The sequence below is a fragment of the Carettochelys insculpta genome, chromosome 1 (assembly GCF_033958435.1).
Source record: "Carettochelys insculpta isolate YL-2023 chromosome 1, ASM3395843v1, whole genome shotgun sequence".
Classification (NCBI taxonomy): domain Eukaryota; kingdom Metazoa; phylum Chordata; order Testudines; family Carettochelyidae; genus Carettochelys; species Carettochelys insculpta.
Window position 1 is genome coordinate 129,978,011 of NC_134137.1, and position 22,213 is coordinate 130,000,223.

Below are 22,213 nucleotides of genomic sequence, written 5' to 3' on the forward strand. Positions count from 1 at the left end.
CTTGCCCCAGACCACTAAATGCCCTCCCCCGACCCCAGCCCCGGCCAAAGACTGAGGTCACACTCCTGGGTTTAGCAGGCCAAGGCGCGAACTCTGAGCGCCCCGCCGAGGGGCCAGGCGGGCAGCCCCCTCTCCCCGCGGGGCGAGTCCCTTCGCCTGCCGCCGGCGGAGACACGAGCACAGGTGCTGGCCGCGTCACACGCCGGGCTGACAGCGCTCGCCCCTTCCCACACCGGCCGAGGGGGATGTCGGGCGGCGTCCGCCTGCCCTTGCGACGCCCCGGGGGCGGGGGCCCGGCTCGCGGCGCTGCCGCAGAGGGCGCCCGGCGTTGTAGCCGGTAGGGGGCCGCGGCGCTGCGGCGGGAGGAGGGGCCGGGCTGCCTGTGCCGTCACAACCGGGGAGCTGCCGCCGCCGCTACTGCTGCTGTCTGCGCCTCCGGCCGCTGGCGCAGCGGCTGCGAGGACGCGCCATGCCGGGCGGAGGTAGGAGGAAGGCGGGCGGGCTGGCCGGGCTCCGTCCCCGGCCTTAGCCTACGGCGGGCGGGGAGCTGGGCGGGGGCGTCAGGAGGGTGCAGCGCTCCCTGCTCCAGACCGCGCCCCGCCAGCCCGGCCCCTCGGCTCCCTGCAGCCGGGCCGGTGTCCCCGGGGGCCGCGCGCGGGGCCGGGTTCCTAGCGCGTCCGCTGCGGTGCCAGTGGCGGGCGGGATGTGCGTGTGTGTGTGTGAGAGAGAGAGACGAACAGCCGCTCGGCCCGGGGTTGAGCGCTGCCATTGGCTGGTGCGGAGGCCGAGGGAGCATCTGCCCGCAGGGGGGGGCTCGGATCTGGCAGCGGCTGGCGCTGCAGCGGGGTGGGCTGGCGGGCGGGCCTGGGCGTCGGCGCCTCTCCGCTTAGGGATCAGGCATCGCACAGTGGGGGCGCGCTGTGTGGTCTGCCCGGATGAGGGAGGGGCAGAGCTAGGCTTTTCTTGTTATGCCGGTGGGTTAAGGGGCTCACATGCAGTGTCCATGTTGCACAGGTGCGTGCTGCTTCCTGAACCGCACGCTGCCGAGGTCTTTCTCCAGATTTCAAAATATTTTCCCCGACTTGCTGCTCACTAGGTCAGCTGCTTGCAGGCTGCGTTGCCTTTTTCCAAGGCAGCGGCTTTTTTTGTTTTCTGTAATGCTGATCTGGAAAAGTGGGCGACTGTGAGTGACCGCTTTAACCCAGCCATACCCTGTGTGTGGTGTTTTGGAGGAAAATATCATCTTCTTAATCGCTATCTTGCAAACAGATGCAGAATTTCTGAACTGATGTTTGATTTAAACTTGAGAATAATCTGTTTGGATATTTTGTGACAATTGTCATTTCTTTGTATCCACATGTCAGTGAGTTTTGTCACAGAACTTGTGCTTTGACGTTTGCATGGACACTGTCACCTCTTTTATTATTTGTGCAGTAGGGTTACCATAACAAAAAGAGGACACCCCAAGAGGGAGTGTATCAGTATCTACTAACTCATGTTGTATTAAAGTACTATAACACATGAATACATGAGTTGGTAGGTAGTGATACACATACACTCTCTCTCAGGGGTGTCCTCTTTTTCTGAAAGGTCATATATTGTAACCCTAAAAATACTTCATGGCTGGCTCTTTGCGCTTGATGAATGTACCATCTAAACTGTATGTCTATTTTACAGAAGTACTGTGAGTCTAAGTATTAGGCTCAAAATGGTAGGGGTGTGTTGCATTCACCTCCTCCTCCCTCTTTTGCAAGTGACTCTTCTCAGGGCTGGAGGTGGTGGGAGGAGTTTCCTCCCATCCAGTGCAACTCCCATCACTCAAGATAGATGGTCACCTGCTCCAAGTTTTTTTCTAAGTCCCTGCCTTCAAACCATTTGCTTGTTTGTATGTGGGGTGCCATGAGATCTCTTTTTTTGACTTTTGCCTTTCCAGTGACGTTATCATGCAAGGGGCAGAAAGAGGCTACAGAAGCAGCAATACATGGACAAAGAACATGACAAATAATGATAGGCCTAGGTGGGTGGAGTAGATGATGGGGAGGGAAGACAAAATCTGAGAGAGCACCCCCTTTGCAAGTGGATTAAGCTAAAATAGAAAAAGGCATTCTCCTGGAATATGAGCATCCATGCTATGAGTTATTTTGGAATAGTTTATTCTGCAGTAACTTTACTGGTCATGATAAATTTCCACGTGCAGACAAACCCTAAAAGGAAGCAGATTGCTAATTTTTTGTACGTATCTTGGATTTTTTATATATCTCAGTAGGGGAGAGCTATCTATATAAGAAAACCCACAGTGGGTCAGATCAAAAATCCAACTAGCCCAGAACAGTAAACTCTTTCATATCTGGCAGCCACGAGACCAGGAGGTTGCCAGATCTTCAAATATTCTGGCATACCTAGCAATGCATAACGCTGAAGAAAAGCAAGATTAGATGTTAAGAAACAAACAAAAATATATGTAAGGTACTTTATTTACCAAGAAAAGTAGTATTGTACACTGCAAACTTGTACTGTATTGCTGTATTTGTTTGTATTTACTTTCACCATCCTGTACTTATGGAAAATGTAACTAAAATTTACTTATGGTTAAGATGCCGGTTATCTGAGAGTTCCAGATAACAGAGTGTCGGATATGAAAGAGTTTACTGTCTTCTGACAGTGACCAATGTGTCCTAGTGGGAATGAACAGAACATGTAATAATCAAGTGATCCATACCTTGTCACACATTCCCAGGGTTACCATCCCTGCCCATCCTAGCTAATACCCATTGATGAGGCTATCTTCCATGAATTTATCTACTTAATTTTTCAATAAAAATCTAAAAATTAGGTTTTCTAAACCCTGGGGAACGAGAGAGGTGGTTGTGGCTTTGTGTGCATTTGATTCAAACTGTTAGTTTCTATTGTAGTACTCTATTTTCAGCTCTTTGCACCTGTGCCATACAGGTTTCTAAAGACTGATATATAACAGCTTTAAATTGGAGTGAATTTGTATTAACATTTGATCTTTAAAAACAATCCATAATGCACATTAACATCTTTTGGGCATGTCAATGGAAAAAAATCATTTGAACAATGGAAGGAAGATGGCTGCCTAATTCTGAGCTCAGTGACCAAGAGCCCTATACACTAGGTGTTTATCTTACCCAAAAACATTTCTACACACTTCTGAGTGGCTCTTGAACGTAGAGATGACAGCAAGATCTTCCAAATCTCTGGGGGAACAAAGAATGTTGAAGAAGTTGGGACAAATGGCAGTGACATATCTACCCTTCCAAACAGACTGAGAACAGAATGTCAGCAACATAGCAGGGTCACTAGTGTACAGCTGTTTCTGATGACATCACTAGCGTGCAGTTCATTGTGGGCCCAGTTCACATGGCACTGCAGGATCTGACTGCGTGGCTAGCGGAGACTGAAGAACAGGTTTTGGCTTTGGAAGATCAGCATTGGGCTGCCCAAGAAGTGGAGGCAAAACCTGCTTAACCCAATAAAAGCTATGCAGGAGAAAGGGGATAGAACTCAGCACTGCAGTGTGAGAGTCCAAGGATATAGGTGGTAAACACACTAGTTCCTTCATTGCGCATTCGTAAAGCCACCCTGGGACACAGACTTTGACCAGGTACACAGATTACCAGCATCTGAGCCTCATTTAGATACCAGAAGTTGATGACTAGGAGCTGTGGGAGCAATCCAGAGAAGGCTGCCTGGCAAACCCCTTGGAGTAATATCTTCTCAGCACAGAAACACATGCCCTCTCTCCCTTCCCCTAGTTTGCATAGACTCATAAAAGCGTAAGACTGGATGGGACCAGTGATCTCTGTAAGCTTTGTGTTTGTGTGGCTGTTCAGGAGAGATTTAAATGCTGCTCAGTTGATTAGCAGAGTGTCCACAGCTGATTAGCAGAGTGCCCATAGCAAGGTGTTTTGTTTCTATTTGTGGTGCACATTCACACATGCCTCAGTGCACATAAAATAATTATTCTGCACAGGGATGGAAAAGTTTAGAGGGAATTTTGGGTGAGACCTCAGTATGTCATCTAGTTCAGTCCCCTGCCCAAGGCAGGACTACTAGTAACTAGGCTGTTTCTAACAGGTATTTTTGAGACTCTCTAAAACAGGGGCAGGTGAAATATGGCAGACAGATGGAGTGGGAGCATCAGCTAGGCTCCTTGCCTGCCCTGTCCCTGCATGTCACTGAAAGGAGCCAGCTGCTCTCAGCCATGTGTGTCTCTGTACACTGCAAGCTCAGCAGAAGGGTATTGGGGAGAGGCTTTGTGCACTGCTCTCATGCCCAGCACAGTCTCACAGGTGCCATTGGCCAGAAACCAGCCCATGGGAACTGCCTGTTTGCAGGACAGGCAGTGTGTGATGTACCCTCTCCCCCAGGGCTTGCAGCAGCTGGCTCTCAGCACCCTGTGGGGGTGGAGCAAGTAGGGAGCCTGGCTGAGGAACCTGCTGGGGTGCTGGCTAGGACCTGTCCAAGGAAGAGTCTCTTGGACAGAGGCTCTGCCCCAGCCTCCACCTCCTTTCCCCAACCCTCTGCACCCCCCACCTGAACCCATATTCCCTCCCAGACCCTGCACCCCAGTTCCCTACCTAAAAGTTCATCTCATGCTACCTGTTTAGGGGATTCTCTCTGGTGATGAAATTTCCTCATAAGGGAAAGTCTAGGATTTGGAAAGAGGAGATGCATACTGAGGCCTGCCGACCCGGTGGGGTGGAGTGAGGAGGCGAGGCAGTTGCTCCCTGGCCTGTGTTTCCAAGGGGCCCAGAGCTCTGGCTCCCACAGCTGCCAAAAGAGCGGCAGCCGTGGCTGGAGCTCTTGGCCCCTTTGAAGTGCTGCAGTGGCACTGCTCCAGGTGCATGTGGCCATGAGGGATCATTGGGAGGGGCAGCACCATGGTCCCAGCATCGTGAAGGGCTGACTGCCCCTAGTGCCATCCCTTCTACTCCTGACCCTGCCCTTTCCAGGGCACAGAGCCAGGCCCCTCCCCTACCTCGCCCAAGGTGGCTGTTGGCAGTGTGTGCTCATCTTTTCCCAGCTCTGTTCCAATGACATCATCAGTTCCTCTTCAGACCTTGGCCTGAAAAATGAGCCATTCTGGAACCAATTGTAACAGTGGCTGGCGCCTATTTACCGGTAGCGCTGGAGCCCCAGACATTCTAGCTTTTTTAGCCTTTAATAAAAGGCATTGGGCTTAGTAGGGGAGATGTGCCTCTTTCATCATTGCAAATGCCACAGAGGCTGGAGTGAGGCCTAGTAACAAGTGAAACAGCAAACCCCTCCGGTTTGCACAGCTCAGATCACCTAGGATCAACCTTTTAAAATTAAAAGAGCTTCTGAAGCCTCCATCTGATACACTTTCAGGAGAACACCGTGTTCCTCCTCTGTTAATCTACCACTTACAGACAAGGCACAGAATCTTGCCCGCCCCCCCCCGCAGCCTTTGGTCCTTGACTTGAGGTCAGTGAGCTGTTACTACCTAGTATGAACCTCTAAAATGGCATGTGCATTTTACATGGTGTTTACTCACTGAGAACACTGTGGACCACACTTCTACATTTCTTCCCTGCTCCCCTTTTCCAGTTGTTTGTCCACTGGTGAACTACAGACCCTGTTCCTTGGATTTTTAACTTAACTGCTGGATAGCTTTGTAAAACCTCTTAATTAGCAAACACATTTTAAAAACACATGCTTTGGCGTAATATTTTTTTAAGAGTTTTAGAATGACTTTGCCTGGTCTACAATAACCAGGTGAACAGATTTAAACTCCGTTTACCTGAATTATTTATAGGTCACATTTAAACGCTGGTCCACCAAAGTGGTTTCATCTTCATTGTAGACAAGGTTCTGTTGTTTGTTTCTTTTCAGTCTGTACAGCCTCCCTAGTTTTATACCTGTCTGCTACAGTCACAGATCCCTCTCCATCACTCCCATAGCTAGTTCTCTTGCATGTGCTGCTTCACCTATCTGGAAATCTCTTCCTCACAGTCAACGAATCATGTGAGATGGAGGAGAAAATGAAGAGAGATGAAGAAATCAGGTTGAAAGTACAGATTAGGCCAGATTAAGTGGTTAAAACAGAGATTAGTATTGTAAATAAGAAGAGCTGCTAAGTAGATGATGCTCACTTTGGCTGTAGAGGGAAAATACAGATACAGCTGGCTCTTGTGGTTTTTCGCTGCGCTGTAATTAGGTTACCCTAAACAAGACACTGGCAAACAAACTCCTCTGGCACCTGCACAGCTCTTGTTTCTGTGCTGTCCTCATTCGTCTCCAAAAATAAAGGTTTAATCACATTGGATCAGTCAGTACAGAGTAGTTGATTATGCTGGGCTCCTATTTCCACTCATTCTCATTAAGGCAGATGTTTTTCTGTCTCTTATAGAGAAAAGGAAGTTAACAACTGTGCAAAAATATTAGTTGCCACTTTCAAAATTCTTTTGAAACTGGAGATAGAATAAAAGTATAAACTAACCAGGAAGATAATAATCTAACCCCTACTTCTTTCCCTCTGAATACCCATCACTGAAAATCTGCCAGCAATAAATAATGAACCAGGAGCATAGTAATTACTTAAATAAGCAACTTCTATTAAATATGAGAGGTTATTGGAAGTATTAATCAAGTTGGAATGCTTATCTTAGATAGGAGAACTGGTTATTTAAACATGTAAATCTCACCTACATGACATAGTTTGGTTGCTTAGAATGTGTTAATAAATATGGTTGTAGCTTAGGTTTCCTTGGGTAGCAGGATGCATGCATCTTTACATAAAAATAATCAATACTATTCTCATAAACAGAAAAATCTCATTGTCAAACTACTAAAGAAATGGGATACTTTTTTTTTTTCAAAGGGGACCATTTATATGCTGGTGGTGTCTTTCATATTGATAAGAATATGCAGCTCTAGATTATCTTGCATTTGTTATGATGACTGCTGTCTTTGCTGTGCCCTGCAGTTCTGTCATCGTGACAGTGAGGTCTGTGTTGTGGGAGCTGACACAGTCTCTAATTGCTGTCAGTTCTGCTCGCTTGTTGCAGGCAAATATCATGGAGCAGACCCAGTAGTGTGCAAAGGAAGAGCCCTCCCACTGCAGCACAGAACAAGTGTCAGAAGGGATAGATTATCGAGAGAGGAGAAATTAAAAAGAAAGGAGGTTGCAGTATTGGGACATATAGGAAAGAGAAAAGAAACTTTTGGAGGAGAATTACGTTTCTCAGTGCTCGAGTCTTTGGAGATTAATTTGTGGTGGGAAGGACTGCATAAGAAAGGTTAATAGTCCTGCAGATGAGCTGCAGTTGTCCTAGATCCACAACTTCTGCCAGGAATAGCAAGCCTGGAGGGAATAATAAGAGGAAACAGATGTCTATAAATTTGGTCTTTCCTGACAGAGGGATCTGGGATCTTGACTTAGAACAATTGAGTTAGCGTCCCTGGGAGCTGTTTTAGACTAGGCTTTTTCATTTGTTTGGCTGTTAATAAAAGTAAAAAACAAAAACGAGGAAGAGGGTGAACTTTGACCCTAGATGGGGTGGGTTGGTGGTCAGTACCAAGGAGCAGTTGGGGAAAGGCATTTATTCAGAGACAGACGTCTTCCTTTAGGAAATGCATTTTTCCACATGTATAATACAACAGTACAGCACTATCTCCAGATCTGAAGAATTGGATCTGCCCCATGAAAGCTCATCATCTAATACATTATTTTGTTAGTCTGTAAAGTGCTACTTGACTGTTGGTTTGTTTTGTTAAGATACAGACTAACACAGCTACCCTCTCTGTTATAAATTATGCGTCTACTTTGCAAACACTTCTGCAACATATCATTTCCGTGTTTTCTTTCTCAGTGCTGAGAAACAAATACTAACCTTACACAGTAGTTCCTCGAGTTATATGAGGATTGCATTCCCATGCGCCCTCGCATAACTCGAATTTTGCGTAAGTCAGGAGGCGGCTTTTTTCCCTGGCAGAAGGCATGTTTTGCAGCCGGGGAAGCCGCCGGAGCACCTGGAGCTCCTTTTGAAAGGTAAGTCCTGGGGCTGGGGGGAGGGAGTTGGGGAGGGTTAAGCGGGGTGGTGGGCTGGGGCCATGGGAAGGGGGGCAGGGGGATTAAGCCTGGGGTGGGTTAGGGCTGCACGGGGGAGGAGCTGAGTCAGATCCATGCAAGGTGGGTAAGCCAGAGCCATGTGTTTGGCGGGGGGGGGGTTGAACCATGGCCAGCGGGTGGAGCCAGAGCCACAATGGCAGGTAGTGAGCTGGACCATGCGGGGAGGGCGGTTGAACTGGGGTGGAGGTGGTGAGCCGGGCCACAGAGGATTTGAACCAGGGATGGGGAGTTGAGCCAGGGCTGGGGGGAGCAGGATTTTGAGTTGCATTTAACTCGTGTTAATGCGAGTTCAGTGCAACTTGAAATCGCACGTTTTGAGGGTTCACTGTATTTGAACAAACTGTTTACAGTGTAATTCCACTCCAGATAAGTGAACTTCCCTGTAATATGTACAGCCCCCTTATCTAATATATAAAACACACAGACTGGATTGGTGACTGGCATTTCTTCTGGAAGGAAGATTTTCTGATGCATAACTTAGAAATCACAGTGGCCGAATCTACACGAGCCAAAAACTTCGAAATGGCAATGGCCATTTCAAAGTTTACTAATGAAGTGCTGAAATACATATTCAGCGCCTCATTAGGATGCGAGCGGCCGCAGCACTTCGAAATTGATGCACCTCGCTGCTGCGTGGCTCATCCAGACTGGGCTCCCTTTAGAAAGGACTCCGCCTACTTCGAAGTCCCCTTATTCCTATGAGCAGATGGGGTTGAGGTTTGAAAAAAATGATTGAATTGAAGTTTGTACAGCAGCCCTCTCTTTCCAGTCGTACAACTCCGAATGGCATTGAATGGCTTCATGAATTTGTCGCTTGCATGCTGAACTTTTTTCCAAGTTGGTATTGTTGTCATTGAGAATTTGTGTAGTTGCCTCCAATGCACTGAAGAAGTTAGAGAGAGTTTCAGTGTCCAGCATTTTTTGTGGTTCATCCAATTCTTCCTCCTCCTTTTCTGATAATCTTTCTGTATCCAGCTGAATTAATTCATCATTAGTCAGTTCTTCACCCTGGGACAATACCGGGTTTTGGACATCGTCTGTGTCTACCTCATTGAATCCAACTTGAGTAGCCAATTGCACAATAGAATTTGAATGTCTTTCACTTAACCTTTAAAACCAAGGAACTCATGAACATATTTTGGCAATATTTTTTTCTGGACATCATTCAGGATGCTTTGAGTAATTTTATTCCATGCAGTTGGGATACTTTCTATAGCCACCTTGACATTGTGGTTCTTCCACAACTGCTTAATTGTTGGTTTGTCTTCAACCGTCTGATGCAGATATGAGTTACCCCATCACCAATGGCAGATAGTAAGCTTTAAATGTAGCCATGATGCCTTGGTCCATTGGTTTGAAGGATGGAAGTGGTATTTGGGGGCAAAAAAAACCACTCTCAAATGTTATCGCCATGGTCTCCTATGTTGATAGGGTGACCGGGAGTATTATGGAGGATCAGCAGACATTTAATATCCAGATTGTTTTCAGCACAATATCTAGAGATTAATGATGAAAGGTAGCTTGTTATGTAATCAGCAAAAACCTGCTTTGTCACCCATGTCTTTCGATTGGAATGCTATACCACAAAACAAAAGCAACAGGTTTCAAGGCCTTGAAGGATCAACTGACATTACTTCTTGGTGGAATTTGGAGGGAGACGCCTTTTCCTTGGCTTGCTTCTCCAGGTCCTTAAACACAGGGCTTTCTCCCTTATGATGAGGAAGATCTAAGGCATATTGCGTTAATTATGGCTGTGATCCAATGTATTAAGTCTTTCACGTTTACCCATTATTGCATCCCTAGCCTTTGTTGTTTAATGCAACTTTTAGCTCCACCAAAATATGTTTCTGCTATTTCTTTTATCTTTTCTTTCTGCATGAAGATTGTGCACACTATCAATGCCATCAAGTTCATTGCCAAACAGACGTCTTTCGATTGCAGGCCCTCTTCAATTCTTTTAATAACTTAAAGTGTGATAGCCAGAGATACTGCTTTCCTTGGTTTCTTGGCTTTAGTGACAGCTCCCAAATGAATCTTTTCATGGATAGGACTCCTGATGACCACAAATAACAAAGATATTTGAAAGTTACTATCACTCAGTCAGGATGACACAAACACAACGAAGTGCACAAACCAACTGGGCAGAGCTAGGTGGCTGAAGGAAGTGAGTCAGCCTCCCATTGCATACTGCTGTATTCCTCTTCATTCATTACTCAGGAAGTGGATGGTTGGACGAAGGTTGGTTCTTCTTTGTAGTGAAAATGTGTTTGTAAATTAAAAAATAGGTATAAATTTACATTGTTTATTGTAGTGAAAATTCATAAATCCAAAGTTTATAAATCTAGGGATAGGTGTAGTGTGTTCCCGGTTCTGCTGGCAGTTCTATGCATATCCATATCATTTAAACAAACGCTATAGCATTTATTAGAAGAATGTCTCCTGTCAAATCCTGAGGAAATGTTATATGTACCAGTCTATAAAATCTGAATCCCCTGCCTTGGAAAGTTACTCCCAACAGCAATTGCGAAAGGGTTTCTTGAACATTTTCCTAGTATGGTTTATATTTTAAAAGGGGTTATTTTGTGGATACTTTACCTTTCTAGTCCTTTTTTTTCTTAAATCATATAACCCCCAACAGACAGTTACATGGGAAAAAATATTGCTAGAGTAGCTATGTGTTTAGCTGTCTTTCAAACCAGTTTAATAACCTGAAGCCAGGATCAGGAAGCCACCCTGGGACCACACTGCTCTCTGTGGATCATACACCTGGGTAAAACTGTGGCTACCTTGGGATTAGTGCTTATCATTATGCTGATTGTATAGCTACTTGGAACTTCTGGGGGACAGTAGGGGTAGATTTTTACTTTTGCCCCAACAATCAGAGGCCTGTGCCACTTGGGCACAAAGATTCTGGGAACTTTACAGTGTTGAGGGCACGGTTGAAGGCAGAGCCCTACAGGCAAGCAAGCCAGTTCACCATGGTAGTAGCAACACGATGTTTTTGTTTTTTTTTGTCCTTTGCAATAACTTACATCTTTATCACATACAATCCTCCCTCCCCACCTTTGGTAATAGAACATTATTAAGGTTGTGAACATTTAAAAGCTGGCAATATCAGAATTAAAGTTGCTTGTGCAAAGTCTAGATTGTATAGCCCATTTTGCCTCTTCCATGGTGCCTTTTGCTGCCTGCTTTATTACGTAGTATGTTGCAAATGCAAAGAGGATTGGTGGTAGCACACACCCTTGTCTAGCTGCGGTTACAATATTGAACTACCAGATGCAGGCCTGCCTCCGATTTAACAGCACATCTATTTCCATCATATAAACGTATTATGTTGATCAGCTTGTCTGGGATTCCATAGCTAACAATATTCTCCAGGGTACCATATGCTTTCTTAAAATCTATAACTCTGATTCAGGTGTGCTTTCGCCAAGCAGCAGCTTTTTTAAATGATCTGTCAAAGATTGAATGTCTTTTCACAACATTATTACCTGGATGGAACCCAGACTGTTCTTCTCATAAATATTTTGTCTACTTCACTCTATTCAGCATAATGGTACCCAAAACTTTGCCTGAGGTTGGCGGCAGTATTGAATAGCTCCCAGATTCGTGCAATGAATATGATCACTGTTTTACTGTCAATGACACCATGATATCTTCTTTCCCATCATGTGGTACTTGCTCACCAATATTTCATTGCCATGTTTGGTTATTTTCTCCGAATTTGCCTCCTGTTTTAGTATCTTTGGTGGAAGTCTGTTAATCCCAGGATCTTTCCCGTTTGAGTTCCTTGATGGTTGCTTTAATTTCGTGAGATGCTATTAGTCTCTCTTCCATCTCTGATTTAGTGCGGGCCTTCTCTTAAATCTGAATGTGATCATCAGCTCTGGGCAGTTTAACGTGGAATGGAAATTGTTGCCATTGTCTGTCTTGTTCTTCTTGATTTTTCAACATCTGTACTCCAGAATCCCATATCAGCATCACTTGTGACTATCTGGTTCTTCCTGAGTGGTCTGTTGATGGTACTTCATATAATCTGGGAAAGTTCTCACATGCTATGTGATAAATGAAAAAAATACTTCTAACCTACTTAGTAACAAAGAGGAAGCCGTGCTAGTCTATACACTATCAAAACAAAAAGCAGTCAAGTAGCAGTTTAAAGACTAGCAAAATGGTTTATTAGGTGAGCTTTCGTGGGACAGACCCACTTCTTCAGACCATAGCCATAGGGGCTTGTCTGCATACTTGGCTCAATCTAATTCTTGACCTTCCTCCCCACACCTCCACTCTCTGATTTGCTCACCTTGATTATCTTTTTCTGATTAGTCCTTCTTGCTTACTGTTTTTGGTTCTCTGTGCCTTAAATATTGAGTCTGTTCTGGTCTGGCTATGGTCTGAAGAAGTTGGTCTGTCCCACGAAAGCTCACCTAATAAACCATTTTGCTAGTCTTTAAAGTGCTACTTGACTGCTTTTTGTTCTAACCATACTTAGTGTCTGTAAGGCAAAATGGGCAGGGAATGGGATGATGGTGTGTGATGGTGCTACAGTTTTATGCAGTGGAACCTTGATTATCTGATCTTATTGAGACTGGGGCCAGGTTGGATAACCAAAAATCTGAATAAACCAGAGAATGGATGGTAGGGATCAGGTTGTCAGCCCCAGACAGAGGAGCATCCTCCGTCATACTGACAGCTGGACCCCCAGCTACTAACAGCCCCAGGTGGCTGGTGGTTCAGTTAATAAAGTGGGATAGTTGAGGCTTGGTTAAACCATTTTCATGATGCAGAATGGACAAAAGAGGTGTAATTACAACAAAGCTCCTGTAGGCTTGGGAGCCAGTGAACAACTGAATAATAGCCAGAATGAAAACAAAAATTGTCAAGCATGCAATAATCAGAGTATATTTGCCAACCCACACAGTAGGAGACAGTGAAAAAGACATATTCCATGCACAGGTGCAAGAAGTATTGCGTGATATGCCTAACCATGACAGCAACTTAATAGGAAACTTCAGTGCCAAAAATTGCAGCAGTTGTATTGGTTGGGAAGACATTATGGGCACTGCAGCAGAAGATACCTAAACTGTTATGGTAAACAGCTTTTGCAGCTCCATGACACACACGACCAAAAGATAGGCAGCAGTCTCTTGTAGCACAAGAAGACTCACAGGGTCATGCTGAGATCACCAGATGACATGAATGTCAACCAGATCGTATGTGTGTATGTAGGAGATGGATGCCTTCTTGGAGGGATGTCAGAGTAAGTAGAGGAGCAGATGTTGGCTCAGATAATTATCTTTTAGTGGTCACGTTACAACTTCAAGTAAGAAGATCGCAGAGCTGACAACGAGAATGTTTCTAGCAGTAGGGAAGTTCAAGGTCAAAGAAACACAGATCGGATTGTACTTAGCAACTGTTCCCATACTTTACTGGACCAAGCAATTAAAATTTGAAAGACGCAGAAGGTCAAATTGGAAGAAGATGGTACAGGTTGAACCTCTCTAGTCCAGTACCCTCAGGACATGACTGATGATGAATGAGAAAATTTGCCAGACCACAGGAGATCGATATTGTCTAGCCCATTACCAACACTTCCACTGCTTACTGGGATCTTAGAAGCTATTTAGGGGTAAATTACGTCCAAAGAACAGCACAGAACATTGAGGCGGAACTGGTGGCTGTAAACAAACTTTACTGGATCATGGGAAACTTGGCCACATCCAGGATAAATGGTTGGCCAGCTAACTGGAATCATGATAGATTACAGGTATTGCCAGATGAGAGAGTGCCAGAATAGAGAGGCTCAACCTGTAGTTGAGATAGCAGAAAAAGTAGTGAGCCACTATAGGTGTTTGAATTATATCTGGGTCATGGGCAGTGACTGATGAGTGGAAAATTATGAAGGCAAAAAAGGAACAGGAAAAAGCCCTTAGGCTGGGTGTGCAAAGTGCTTAGGGAAATGGATTTAAAATACGATACCTATATGCGTATTTCCTAATCTGAATTTGCCTTCTCTAGCAGTTTCTGAGCAGGAGAACTAGCCTGTGCTATTTACAGTCCAAATCGTGTGTCTTAGTGCCTGCAGATGGTCAGTCTTTTCACTGTCACACTCAGGGACACCGCCTTATCCTACTTTCCTTGACTCCTCCAACCCTCAACTTCTTGTCCGATCTATGCCACTGTTCTCTCCGCTCGGTATTCTCCTCAAATCTCAAGCCACTCCGCCTTCCCAGTGGCTCCTTTTCCTAGCTTTTTTGTTCAGGAAATCCTTGTTCTACCCTTTTTACCAGGTTCTTCTTCCCAATTTCTCCTACGCACACCAGCTTCTTGTCCAATCTTAGTTTTCATCACAGGCTCCCAGTTTCCTCATATAACCAGTTCCAGTCTCCTCTTCAGGTAGGAGACACAGTTTCTCTTCCTTGTTCCCACCATCCAGGTCCGGTCTCACCAAACTCCTCATTCTAGTCTCCTCTTTTCTATCCCTCTGATCTGGCTTTGTCCTCTTTGCATTCAAATCAGATGGCTTCCTTCTTGTGCTGATCCCGCACCCGTGGGGTGGTGGTGGGTGTCACTGAGGGTACAGACAAAGTCCCTTGCTCTCATGGCCTATATTAGCAAGTGGGAACAGGCAATGTGGGGTGGTTTGCTCTGGGTCAAAGTATTCTCAGTTGCAGTGTGGGAACGGCGCTTATGCAGTCTGGTTGGCATGAGGATCTGACAGGCTTGATCATGCTCAGTGAGGATGGAATTTGTGGGGATTTTAACTGTTTGCTAGCTAAGTCTAGTGGGCGCGTGTGAACTGCATGTTTTTTTCAAAGGCTTGGTTAAATTTAGTCTTATTTCCACTGGGGTGTCAAAAAGCTCCTTCCTGACCCAAAAGGCCCCTCACATCCCTTGTCACATTCAAATTCTTGCTCCATGGCACAGGGGCTTTAGATCATTTCAAAGAAAAGATTCCAAATTTTTTTTTGATGTAGACAAAGTAATGTGTTCTTTCCGAGCTTTGTTCTCAGGAACAGGCTACAGCTGAAACATTTTGGCATGGGAAACTTCAGCCTACATGATTAAAGCTTGGCAAGGCTATGAGCAACTGAAAACAAAGTCTTGTAGTGGAAAGTGTCAGGCAACTTTAAAAATGATATTTGTAATTTATATTGGTGAAGACACAATGGCCCCTTCTCTTTTGTTAGGAGCCATGGGAACATTAAAGTATGTAAAGTATAAGGATCTCTGTGTTGTCTTCCTCGGGCTCCTCTACTCTCCCCAAAACAGTAACATGTGAAACTTTGAGCCATAGAGTGTCTCTGAACACCATGGAAAACCATTTGTTCATTATGTACTCAGAGATACAAAGTGGTACCAAATGAACTGCCAACAGTATTTGTGCTTTCAATCATTCAAATAATGAACTGGTCTGATCCTGCTTAGCATATGAGACTTGAGAAGACTGTAGCCGAACGGAATATACCTTTATATCATGTTGAATAGTAACAGAGAAAGCCGTGCTAGTCTATATACTATCAAAACAAAAAAGCAGTCAAGTAGCACTTCAAAGACTAATGAAATAATTTATTACGTGAGCTTTTGTGGGACAGACCCACTTCTTCAGACCGTAGCCATACCAGAACAGACTCAATATTTAAGGCACAGAGAACCAAAAATAGTAATCAAGGTTGACAAATCAGAAAAAAAAAATTATCAAGGTGAGCAAATCAGAGAGTAGGGGGCAGAAGGGGGAGCAGCTACTTGACTGCTTTTTTGTTTTGACTTTATATCATGCTGTTACTAAAATTAAAACTCATGTACATTTAAAATATTTGCAAAAAGAAAATTCACAGGGAATATTTTTTCTGTATTACCAGTGATCTGATTTAGCCACTTTTATTTTAACAAACTTAAATATTTCACTTTCCAAAAGGTGTTTGTAAGAAGAACCATGTTTCTCTTAAGATTACTTAACACGTAGAGGTACCTATTATATTATAATATTATATATATGCCTATTATATTACTTCAACACATGATTTAAATTGAAGTTTTCTGCTTTATTTTGTGGACGGTTCTATTTTAAGCCTTGATCGAGTTGTCATGTTAGTTTCTAAATGACTCTGTGATCTCTGCCTAAAGTGTTGTGCACTAAATACATTAATGTCAGGCTACAAATCTGTGTTTCCAAGAGGTTTTCCTGCCAGGAGAGAGCAATCTTTTATGCCCAGAAGGATGTCTCCTTCTTGTTTATATTACATATAAAAAGCTAGTGCAGGGAAATGTGATTAGCAAGAAATGTAAAAGTGGTGTCCTGTACTAAATAAATCTTGTGCTGAAATTGCAGGGGTTGCCAGCCTCCAGGATTTTCCCGGACTCTTCAAGAATTAAAAATTAACCTTTAACTAAAGATTGTGTTGTGATGAAATCTCTAGGAATACAGTCAACTGGACAGCCCTGTTTCATATTGTTAGCTGATTAAAGTTTGAGCTCATTTCAGTTAGAAGAAAAACAGATGTAAATATAAAATTTATAAATTAGATGGCTTTGTTTGGATAAAATGTTCAGTAATTCTCTTGCCTCAGTTGGTCATAATGCAGTAGCCCAAGAATGGTAGAAGATCCATTGTGTCCAGGTTCTGGGGGAAATTGTTGATTTCAGGGAGAAATGAGGTGTTCAGCACCCTGCAGTATTAGGTCCAAATTGAGCAACTGAATCAAGGTTCAATAGCTAGCAAGACTAGAGATGCAGCACTGATTTGGTGCAACAGAAAAGAAGCCTCTGTAGACACATCACAGGCTCAGCTAGAGCTTTAAATTAGCTGGGTATATGTGCAGGGGATTGCATTGCTTTTCAATGGCCACTACAATGCCAGTTATCTCCCAGCAGGATAATCCTGCCTGGGGAGAATAGGCTCCTGCTGAGCAAGGGCCTCTGCTCTGCCCCTAAGCAGCTGCCCAGCTGCTCTCCTGCGCACACAGCTGTTACATCAGAGCTACCCTAGGGACACAGTGTGAGGCAGATACAAAAGGAGACAAGTGGGCAAATGGAAGGAAATGAGAGAGGGGGTCAAGGTCTTTAATCAACCTTCCTCATTAGAAGGGAGCTGTGGTTTGCGAGTGATATTCTTCCTCCTCTCACAAACACACATGCTAAAGCTCGCTCTTGTAACCTGAAACTGCTTGTTTCCTCCCTTTTTGTAGCAGCAAGTGACAGCCTAGCCCAGCATTTTGCTACCAAATCTTATTTCTTTCTTAGCCAAGAGAGTAATTCATTTCAGGGGGCTAAACAGGACACCAGAGCACAGAAATGCTTCATTTTCCTGTTTTGTCTACACTGCTTTTCTCCAAGGCAATTTATAGATTCTCCTAGGGCAGGGATGAGCTAAGTTTTTACATCAGGCACCACTTTTTGTTCCTCTAACCAGTTTAATGTAATCCAAACCAACAGAAATTTCGGTTCATATAGGGAAAAAAAAAAAGCCCCTTTCAGCAGGTGCAAAAGAAAAAAGTGTGTAGAATGTAAAGACTTTATTACGTGGTGAATACAGTAGACCCCCAACTTCTGTGGAGGTTGCATTCTTGCTGAACCCCATGTAAGTCAAATTTCAAGATACTTGGGGGAGCCAGGAAATTGATCAGCGCAGCAGCGCACTGGTCAGTTTCCCCACTCCTGCGAGTGGGCGGGGAGCTGGTGCCTGGCTCCTGGCTGCCCACCACTCAGAATCCCGTTAACTTAAGATATGTGCAACTCAAGTGTGTGTATCTTGGGGTTCTACTGTACACATACATAAAAACAGAAGGATGAGCCCGAGACCCAGCAGCCGATTGTGCTGCGGCTCCTTTACAAAATTTCATGCCCCAGCCCGGACCCACTTTGTGTATCCCTGCCCTAGTGGAGACTTGTGTCTTTGCTGCCCATGCATGTAGCTCTTCCCTGTAGATTTTAACTTGCCTGGAGTGGAAGTTCCTCCCTTGCTATCATTAGTCAGTTAATCAATCAGTTGAATCTGGATGTTCTGGCTAAGGAGAGACAAAGGGAGGTGGGTCTGACCATACTGGCCTTAGTGGCAGCATGTTGGGATTAAATGGCTAAAAAGCTGGAGGAAAAACAAAACACGCAGGAACAGCAACACCAGGTGACTGCAAATCCATCCTCCCTCCACTCTTTTGGTCCCTGAAATAAATTTCTCTGTTGCCAGGCAGCAGTGGGTGTGAGGAATTTTGCCTCTTTCTTTCCAGACAGATGACAAAAGGAGTCCAGTGTTGTACCCCTTCTCCCCCAGTCTTTGATAAACCTTGTGTGGCAGATAGGCATGTTTACAGAGAGGACCAATGAATGAAATGGGGAGTTTGTAAGAGTTAAAGAAATCCTCCCAAACTGGTCGTCAGTTTCTGGGGCCTCCCACACCTACCTCCAGCACAATACTGGACTGACCCCTTGAAGTTTGCTCTTTGAGCCCAACAAGATATTGCAAGGAATAACTCACCTCTTTGCTAATGCACAGTTTTCTGTCACTTGTCTTTAACAGGAAGCTTTTACTGTGCTTGTGACTAATGTGTGTTGTACTGAAGAATTGCTGTAGCTAAAAGGAAAGAATGGATTGAAATCCAGCACCAAATATTGCCTCTTAACTACCTAGGTGTGTAATAGCTTTCACCCTCTGTGCATTAGAACTCGTGGGACATGTTCACTTTCTGTTGGGTGACTGGATGTTGCTTTTTTATGAAGAAGGCAAAAATGCAAGTGCACGTGTGCTCAAATTAGCTAGCCAAAGGGATGGTTATAATTCTTTAGAACAGAGTTACTATATTTCAAGTTCCCAAATAGAGGACACTGCTCCAGTGAGGAGTTGCTGGGGGGATGGTGTTAAAGTTGAAGGGTGCTGGAGAGAGTATCCAGGAGATGGAGAAGGGGTATCTATGTACTGGGAAGCGGGTATTTGCAAGGTGCTGGAGGGCATACCTGAGGCCTCATTCTTGAGATGGGTGGCAGTGTTGCTCCATGTCAGGGTAGCGGGTGCAGGCCCAGGACACAGCACTAGCCTATCAGCCAGCAACTCCCTGCAGCCCTCTCCCTCTTCCCCAGGGTGGGGAGCTGGGGCCTGGCCCTGTCACCCTCCTGGCTGGGCTGTGAGGTTGGATAGGCTGATCATCCGAGAGGTGCTAGACAATTCTGCTTACCTGGGGCGGACAGGGCCAGGACAGGCAGGATTGGCAGATGCAAAGGAGGGCCCAATTGGGACATGGATATGGATCCTTTTGATCTGCAGTGAGCAAGAAATAATCCCAGGCACTTCTTCATATGTCATTAAGCTGCCGGGATGGAGATGAGAGGACCAAAAAGAGGCTGTGTCCAGGAAATCCCAGACATATGGTAACCATCAGAATGATATCTTCATTCCTCCAATGCAGGTCTGACTAGCTGGGCTTGCTGGAGGGGTGGCTGGTGAAGGAAAGAATGCACCTCCCTTGTAGCTCCAGCAGTGGGGAACAAAGTTTGTCTGGAGCAGCCAGCCATTTCCTGCGGGCCACTCTGATGGCTGTAAGGCTTCATCTACATTTACTGGGGAAGATTGAATGCTTAGGTTCGATCTTCCGGGCTGCCATTTGGCGCATGTGTGAAATGGTGCATTCTGGGGTCGATGTCAACTCCTTAACTCCTCACGAGGCTCAAAGATTGAGGAATGTTGATGGGAGAAGTGCTTCCGTCAACATTCTGCAGTGAGGACCAGAACCAAAGTGGGCGGCTGCAAAATCGATTTTAGGTACGCAGTTGGCGTGCTTAAACTGTGTGGCAGCTGTTGACAGTCCTGATAAGTGTAGATGTAGCCTCAGATTGGGAATGTTAATGTGTATTTTTCTCTCGGGGTGGCATCATCATTTGTGCTTGTTTCTTGTTCTGGGGCTTCGAAGGTCGCACGTCAGGCTGGCATCTCTAGCTCGATTATGATCCTGTGTTTTGCTGGAAGCAGGGGGTTGCCTCTGAAACTGTGGAGCCTCAGTGGAATGACCTGTTGTCTGGGGAGTGTTTATCTCCAAGCTCCAGATGAAAACTAGGCCTTTAATAATCCTCTTTTGGCCCGTTCAGATGGCAGGACTTGCCTTTTATTTGCATTCAGTGAATGCGAATTTGGGGAATGTTTATGATAACAGCATTGCCAGCCCTGTGCTCAGAAACCACAAGTCAAGCCCCCCACACCATGAGGGCCTTTAAAATAATACATCTTGGGGTCTTTATTTGTCTTGTGGGTTTTAAATCATTAGGGTTCACTAAAATCATTTTCAAGCTGCTTTCCACAAGCACAAAGGCCAAAAGGTTTGCTTTTAAAAAAAAATGAAAGCTGACTGTCTCACTCAATAGCATGATTCCTGGATCCCAGGCTTTAAGAAAAAACCCAAATATTGGGTGACTCTCGGTAAATTTGTGAGCTGAGGCGACACTAAAGATAACCGTCCTGAAAAATGGACAGCAAGTTGGGAATTCTATCAGGCCGGTCCATTTCTGGGTTTTCTGCAGTGCCTGTCACAGTTCTGTTTAAGCCCGTGCCCCTTAGATAGTATGAATCCATCTTTCTTGGGCTTCTAAAAATGTGCAGATTCTTACAGCATGTGGTGGTGACTGAGCTGTCCATGATTTGTTGCTTTAGGTGTTTGTAATGATAGATGTACAATTGGTGGCTCTGGAGGGGGGTGCTAATATTTACCCATACTGATAAAGTCCGAGAATCTTGGAAGGTGTTAGAGGGATTAGTAGAGAAACCTGCAGGGGAGTCCCAGGAGTAGAACAATACAGGGGCTGTGAGTGGGAGATACTGGGCCAGGCTCTCATAAGGATGCCTGAAGTCTGGCCAAAGTGGCAAACTGGGGACTCTCCATTACCACCTCAGTTCCCCCCCGCTTCCCCCACCACTTCCAACTCTTCAGATATTCTTGGCACATTGGAGATAGACCATTACCAGAGCACACCACACTGCCTATTCCTGTCTGCTGCAGTGGCCCTTTGGGAGCTATTTCAGGCTGTTGTAAATTAGATGGTGTCTTTGGCAGCTGTGGTTTATGTTAGGGGTCAAACCAAGCTCTGGAAGCCGTAGGGGCTGGGAGAGCCCAGAGGCAGTTAAAGCTATGTTTACCTTTGCCCTTCTCCTTCCCTGGTGTCTGGGCTCAGAGTGCTGTGATGGCCGCCTGACAAGCTGCAAGGGAGGTGAAACACTTCCCCTTCCTTTGTGAAAATCCCTTCTTTAGAGTAACAAGTCTGGAGAGTGAGTATCTTCCCCTCTCATAATCAGAGATTTTGGGCTGGGAAGGAAGAAATAAATATCAGTTCCTGATGGGTAAGAAAGTGAAGCTGTCTTTCATTGTCTGAGAAATGAGGGTCTGCCTGTAGAGTCCGAAGGGTTAAGGATTGGGCATCATAGCTCTAACGAGAAGAGAATAAATTAGCATTATGCAGGTGGGATGCACTGTATCTGAACAGTATTCAGTATTCTGAGAGGAGAGACCTCTGTGTGGGACATTTTAACTCAGGAATTGGTAACTTTCTTTGGGCCAGGAGTCACTGACCCATAAAAATATCTGCTGGGGGCTACATGCAAGTCAGGAGCCCCCCATTGCCCCCTCCAGAAAAAAAAAAAACGAACCAAAAAACAGTCCCTCACAGATGTGGCCCATAACTGAGAAACAGAAATAAGACATTCACCTCACTATCCTGAAACTCCACCCTAGAGCTGAGGGGGGACTGGAGCTAGTAGGTTTTGTGGGGGGCCCCCTTGTGTCTGGGGTGGAGCCAGACATGAGGACTTTAGTGCACAGGAGGGGACTGCCAAGGAGCAGGCAGGGCTGGGCATGTGGGGTCTGGGCAGGAGGTAGGGTGCAGAAGTGAGCTTGGAGTGTGGGGTTTGGGTGGAAGGGAGGGAGAGTACAGGAGCACAGTGGGAGTGCAGGCTCTGAGGGAGAGAGGATGCAGGAGGGATGTGGGGGTGCAGCAGCTGGGCAGGAGGTAGGGTGCAGGAGGAGATTGGAGGTGGGGGTGCAGAGTCTGGAAAGGGGGGGGTCAGTGGATGGAGTTCAGACCCCTACATGGCACAGCTCTGGAGGAGGGAGGAAGGGG

General features: G+C 45.4%; 1 protein-coding gene across 16 annotated transcripts in view; it reads left to right on the plus strand.

Annotated features, from left to right (window-relative positions):
• Nucleotides 1-349: 349 nt before the first annotated feature.
• INPP4A (inositol polyphosphate-4-phosphatase type I A) overlaps nucleotides 350-22,213 on the plus strand; it is a 198,048-nt gene continuing 176,184 nt past the window's right edge. For all 16 annotated transcript variants that reach the window (XM_074991839.1, XM_074991868.1, XM_074991882.1 and 13 more), the window contains exon 1: nucleotides 350-482. The gene's annotated coding sequence lies outside the window, so the exon portion shown is untranslated. The remainder of the gene's footprint in view (nucleotides 483-22,213) is intronic.